This window comes from Octopus bimaculoides, chromosome 11 (genome assembly GCF_001194135.2).
Source record: "Octopus bimaculoides isolate UCB-OBI-ISO-001 chromosome 11, ASM119413v2, whole genome shotgun sequence".
NCBI lineage: Eukaryota > Metazoa > Mollusca > Cephalopoda > Octopoda > Octopodidae > Octopus > Octopus bimaculoides.
Window position 1 is genome coordinate 40,819,228 of NC_068991.1, and position 7,161 is coordinate 40,826,388.

Consider the following 7,161-nt stretch of genomic DNA (forward strand, 5'->3'; position numbering starts at 1 on the left):
ATATATATAGCGGTAGTAGCGTCAATTAGACCCAGAGGTTTCAGGTAATGCTGAATAAGTGCTATGGATAGACTATAGTTGGGCTCCAGGTTCAGTTATTATGCGAATAAGGGGTCCAACGTAGGTCATAGATCAGCATGTGTAGTAAATCCATATATATATATATATATATATATTATATAGGTATGTTGGTGCAAACAGGGAAAATAGAACTCAAAATATGAGTATATGTATATATTTATTAATATTTAGCAGAAGTAACAGGGTGACTCAAATTTTTGTGCATTATCAACTTCTGCTAAATATTGATAAATATATATTATCATTTACATAACATTTATATATGTTATGTGAATGATAATATTTTGAAAACAAAAGTGTTTAATATTTAATTTCATATATATATTTGTGTGTGTGTGAAACTAATAAAGTACATACAATTTACGATAAAAATTTTCAGTTTTTTAATAAATCATTAAAATATCATTGTCATTAGAGCAAAATCTTTGAATGTTGTTCGTCTGCTTTAGCATCTGTGATTGTCAACCACTCCCAATCTGTTAGTTGTTTTACCCTTCTTTCCGTAGCATGACCAATGGGATATACATTGCGTCTTATTATATGTATGTGTGTGTGCACATGTATGTGTATATATATATGTGTGTATGTGTGTGTGTGTGTGTGTGTGTAAGTATGTATATGCGTGTGTATGTACATGTGTATATATATGTATGTATGTCATTATTCAGTTTATTTCAAGATTTCTTGCCAATAAAGAAAGAGCTGGTTTCTAACCTAGAACCAAGGCTCCTTCATTGGAATTTCAACATCAACAACAGGGTATTTTTGTTTGTATGTATGTCTTCTTCTGCATATACTTGCATATCTAGACAACCTCATATATACTTATAAGATAAATTTCTGGAAAGTTTTACAGATTTTTAGAGTTCCAGTGGTGGCTTGAATCTCTAGACTTCAAATCAGCTTTCTTCTTTCTGGTTTTGAGAAGCCTAATTTCTCAAGATTGGTATTTAGGCAGTTGTTACATACCCTAGTGCCCCAATAATTACAGGTATAAATACATGTGTGTGTGTGTGTGTATGTAAGAATGCATGCATGCATTTTCTTGTTCAGTAAAAATTTCTTTCAAAATATTTAAACGTGCTGCATGTTCTGCTTATTATGTATTGAGTATGCCAATCACGATGTGAGGCCTATTAGTGATAAACAATGAAAACTTGCATGATTCTAAATTTAAGGCAATTTCTTTTTAAAAAACAAATACTACTCCTTTTCATTAGTCACATTGTCAATCTCACAAGATGTAACAAAATGCAAACTTATACTTTATTTACTGGAAAGAGTTCAGTTATCCAAAAGAAACATTGCATTAAGAATCATAACAACAGAAATATCGATGATGAAGTTTTAAATAATAATCCATTTCTTAAACAGCTAAAAAAATTGATTTCTAAGGAAAAGGATGTGAGATTATATGCTGTGCTTTTCTCAAGACAAACTGTTGACAAACAAAGTCAAATCAGTTAACAACTGTAAATAAAAATCAAGCGATTTAATTGGTAAAATAGATTGATAGTGCTTTCTCCATATAAAACCTATGTGTGGGCCTCAATGTGGTTGCTCAACCTGATAAAATAGCAACCAAATCTCCTCCATATTATACCCTGTTCTCTTAAATGAAGGACACATTATATAATGTAATCATCTTAGATGCACTATGCTTGATATATGCACGGAGAGTCATGGCTGATGCCTTTCATCAGAATTATTCTGCTTGATCAAAGCAAATAACAAAACAATAAAAATGGTGTCAAGAATTTGTTAATACTAAATATTTTGATACACCAAAGATTTGACACAACTATTAAAAAGACTCAATTTCTCTAAAAAAAAAAAACAATCATCACCTACCCTATGTGAAACTAATAAAACATATTTAGAAAAATGAATGTTATTTAGGTTGAGTATTTGCAAAATTAAACACTGTAGTACAGCTGAAAGGGTGTAACCTATTAATATTACAAAAATAAATTCAATAAAGTTAATATAAAAGCAATTTTCTTTTTTTAACTCTGAAAATGGAATATTACTCTCTGACTAAAGAACAACCATGATTGTTTGGTTTTAGGTTGGCCAGTATTGAACAGATCTATGATTCTAACTATTAACTATCCTACCTTTTCACAAACAATGCATATTGGTGGATGGTAGAATTCTGATGATGACAGGGATACAGTTGTTTGATGAGCTAAGTGGGTGAGCATTCCACAGACATGGATATCTTTAAAGTAATTCTCAGGCAGAATAAGTGTGACACAGGCTTCTACAGTTTCCAACTACTTATATTTATTCACAGATTATAAGCTGACCTGAGGTTAGAAAATGACATTTGCTCAAAATACCATATAGTGGAATCAAACCTGAGAACTTGTGGTTGTAAAGCAAACCTTTCACATATACTACTCCTACAAACAGTGTATATAGAGCTCTACATCATCCAAATGCATCCTTTCTTTAAGACAGAGGTTATGATTTGAAAAAGGTTTTGATGTTTTTTCTAGCAAGATGAGCAACCACAAAAAGGCTCTTTCAGCTATTGTGGCTACATTACACATGAATGGATCACAAAACAAGAATTTGTTTTTTTACTTACAGCATATTTTGTGTTATTTCTGAAGCAACGGGAAATAATATTTATTTGTTTAATGTATTAGAAAATTATTACAGATCGACCTTGTTCCCCTTCGAATGATATATTTAACCGATCTACAACAACTTTCTTTAACAAGAAACTAATAAATTAATTATTTCTTATGTTTTCTGGAGGTAGAATGTTACTTTCATTTGTTCAAGTATCCATGTCTTAATCCATTTCCTGTACAAGACTCAACAAGTGATTAATTAAAATAAATTTGTAATTTGCACAAGTATGAGGTTTTAAATGTCATCATTATGGTATCCAGGTGATAACTTCTGTGATCTTTGACTGTCTATGATTTTGAACAGCTATAGATTCGCATAAGTCTTCAACAGCATAAAAACTGTCAAAATTTTCACAATTGTTCTCTTCTAAGAATCTTCTTACTGTTGACAGAGCAAGTCCAACATCTGTTGTAGAGACAGGTAGCATCACATCTTTATCATCCTCATCATTGCTGTCGTTACTATCTGTTGATTTTGCATCATCACTCATGAATGAGGCAACCAGTTCTTCATATGTTGGGATACTGTAACACTCCAGATCATCATCTTGAGTAACATACTCTTCAAACTGCTCTTTTGTCAACATAGTAGGCGGGACTACCACATCTTCTTCAGCAGGTGGAGTGTCAACACATGTAAAACCAGCTTTCTGGAAACAACTGACTATTGTAGAAGTCTTCAGATTGTTCCATGATTTTGCAATTAAATGAATAGCATCCAATAATGTGATTTTCTTGGCATTTGCTTTAATCTCTGGATGACCATCAATGTCAAGAATAAGATTTCTGACCAAGGCACTTCTATATAGTGATTTCAGAGCTTTTATAATGCCTTGGTTGCATGGTTGTTTTACTTTTATAATTTTTGATGGAAAAAACATCAGTTTGACTTGTTTAAGATTTGTAATTGCTGGGTGGGCAGTACAACTGTCAACAAGTAATACAATTTTTCTTTTCTTTCGAGTCAGCTCGATGTCAAATTCTCTCAGCCATGTAGTAAATATCTCTAAGGTCATCAAAGCATTTTTACTGTGTTTGTAGGTTACTGGGAGTGTTTTCCCATTGAGGCTTCTGGGGTCTTTATTTTTGCCAATCACTAATAATTTTCTTTTGTCATTTCCTGACATATTGGATGCCCCCATAATTGTAACTCTATCTTTGTAATTTTTGGTTCTGCTCTTTGTCTCTGACTTGAGGGTAAGCGTAAAGTCTGGAAGGGCTCTGTACAACAATCCAGTTTCACCTGCAATGTAGATGTCATCAGGATTGTAAGTCTGTAGAATCTCAGGTAATACTGTACGTGTCCAGTTATCAACTGCATCTTTCTTCTCACAATTAAGCTTTTTGAATCTGATGTTATGTCTTACTTTCCATCGAGATAACCATCCACTTGTAGGATTGAACTCTGCTCTGTTTAGATGCTCTGCTAAATCTTTGGCCTTTTCCGACAGAATAGGTCCTGATAAAGGAATGCCTCTGGACTTGGCATTGTTGAACCATTGAGATAATGCCCCCTCTACATCAGCATCTTTTCCAGATCGTTGCCTTTTTCTCTTTGGATTGGCATTAGATCGATAGTTTGCTATAATTTCTTCTTTCTTTGAGGTCAGTCTGGATATCTGGGATTGTGAACATCCCAGTTTCTTTGCCACTTCTGTCTGGGACATCTTCTGCCCCAGCAGAATAACTGCTTCATACTGGTCAGCAATTGACAGATCGTTTCTTTTCCTCTTGGTTGTCATTTTTTCCCCCTGTCTTCTCTAAACCACTCACTTGAATAAATATAATTTGAATATCGATTTATAAGACCCAGAAGGCGACAGTTTACTCCAAGCTTGGTATGGTCAAGTCCATTACTTCTTGAAGCAAATGTACATCTAATTTATCTTCCACCCGATAGAAGCTATTTCGTTATCAATACATATCATCTGTTGGCTTGAAGATCATTTGAATTATCAACTGAGGTTTTGCTATGTCCCATTCATATTTTCCAGTTACCCAGACTTAACGAGATCCATAGGCCCATCCATAAGCCCCAACATCGACTTTCATATACTTTGAAATAAAGATAACTTGAGTTACGCGGATTAAGAAAATTCAGTTGCCTCAATCGCAGGTTCACGAAATAGATAATGAAAACAACAAAAAACGTCCATTCACCGCTTTGATTCAAAACTACTGCTTTACAAATTTTATCAACAACAAAGATTTTTTGAAGAATTTGATTACGCAGCGAAACCAAAGACAAAATATATAAGGAATCTGAACTTCAACAGTCTTTAAATGTTTTGATATTGCAAGATTAACTTCGATATACTTCTTTCTGTTTACATCGGTTGGTTGTAAACATGATGGTTTGACTATTGTCAGTTTAATTCATCATGAAACAAGCTTCCACAGTCATTTTATTCATAGAAAATCAAATAAATAGTTATTTTTATGCTACATTTTGTTTTGTGTTACTTAAAAATCCGAATAAATCTTATGCAATTAATCGGAATTAATTCCGATAAAATGGCCCTACGTTTCTTTTAACGACTCGAATTTCAAACACAAAAATGTACTTGCAATTTTGATTAATCGTGCTTCGATGAGGTTCAGAGTAATACAAAAATAATTAATGGTTAAGCTAGATAAACTAATTTTTTTTTTCTTAATGTCTGCATTACAAATAAAAAAAAAAATACAACATCCTATATGGAGAAATTACATTCTGACAGAAAGTTTTGTATTTGGAAATAAATTATAGAAACTTTCTCTCACCAATCCACGTTGTCTTTCCACAGGTATCACAAGTCGCTTTCTTACACATTATGAAAATTTTCGTGTTTTGTTTCTTCCAAGATCCAGAATATTATATTTATAAGTGTCAAAAGTCTCAACTTCTCCCTTAGCAACTCAAAAGCCTCCGAATTCTGTAGGAACGGACTTGAAACCGCAGTGGGCATATTTTTCTACGTTAAAAGAAATAGTTTCACCTATCGGCCTCCTTATAAAGGAATGTTTCGTAATTATGTTAAGAAAATTAATTGCTTTTCGTTAATTTCTACACAAATTATAAATATTGTTTCATTTACTTTTGTAAATTTTCGAAGTAATTAAACACTATAAGAAAAAAAATTGTAATACATTAAAAATAGTTTCAGTTATCGTTCTCCTTGCAACTGAATGCTTCATAATTATATTATGGAATCTTTTTTTCATAAATTTCTGGATAAATTATAAATATTAATTCGTTTATTTATGTAAATTAAACACCTTAGGCAAAAAAATAAACTAAATTAATCTGTTTGCAAGCAGTATAACGAACTGTGTAAAAGGATTATGGCGTAGTAATACGTAATCTCAGCCAGAAGGATAGGGTGGAGACCATTGTCTTAAACAATATGACTATAATATATAAGAATGTTTATTAAAGAGCTTCAACTAAAATAATAACAGTGAATAACAATTTCTCATAATAGCACAACTTCAGAGTGTGGTATGAATAAAGGTTATAGATCTTGTAAATACAGCATTTCATTTCTAGACAACTACTTTTTCCTGTATTTCTTTTGTTTTTTTTTCACGACAGAACGAACTTGTTATTTCTTTTCTCGTTAAATATTTATACGGCATTCGTAAATACACTATAACGTCTGTCCGTTTGGGTTGTGGATTGGCAGAATCGTTAGAGCATAGGTGAAAATGTGTTGCGATATTTCTGTCGACTCTTTACTCTTGGAATTCGTTTCCCGCTGAGATCACCTTTGACTTTAATCTGTAGCAAGATGTGAACTTGCGTTGCCATACATCCTTTCGGGGTCGATAAAATGAAAGAACAGTCAATAACTAACCCTCTCCCTTCATAACTGCGAGTTTTGTGTCTAAATTCGAAACCCTTATGTATAAGTGCAATGAGAAGGAACAGGAAAACGGGAAGGGTAGGTATGTTGAGGGTGCCACCTCTAACAATAATAAGAAAAAAATAAGTAGAGCATATTTTCCTCATATTATCTTCAATTGAGGTGTCTGAGTTCAAATTTATAATTTCACTACTTCGAGTTCAAATCCTAACATGTTGATTTTGACACTTTCATCTTTCAGGGTCAATAATGTAAGCATCGATTTAGTTGGCTATATAAGATTGGTCTTGAGTTTAATCGAAAGAAATCAATATTAAAAGAAGCAGACTATTAGCTATGTTTATTCCCTTCGTAATGAGAAAGCATTTACCAATAAGCAAATAGAATAATATGAGTAACGATATTATAATCAATCCTGAATCAATAGTCACACTAACTCATATGCAGTTTCTATAATTTGCTTTGTTTGATTAAGCAAAGTTGTTTGCATAATAGCTGTACCCAGTCAATTATTAGTGGTTAGTTATGTCATAAATATCCAAGTAGTATTATAGCAATCTTTCAAACTGATACAATCAGATAATATAAATAAA

The 7,161-nt window shown here is 32.5% G+C and overlaps 1 protein-coding gene across 1 annotated transcript in view; it reads right to left on the minus strand.

Annotated features, from left to right (window-relative positions):
* Nucleotides 1-5,793, minus strand: part of LOC106868474 (solute carrier family 35 member E3) — a 52,191-nt gene extending 46,398 nt beyond the window's left edge. Inside the window, exon 1 of the transcript XR_008265191.1 lies at nt 5,487-5,793. The gene's annotated coding sequence lies outside the window, so the exon portion shown is untranslated. The remainder of the gene's footprint in view (nt 1-5,486) is intronic.
* Between the last annotated feature and the right edge of the window lie 1,368 nt (nt 5,794-7,161).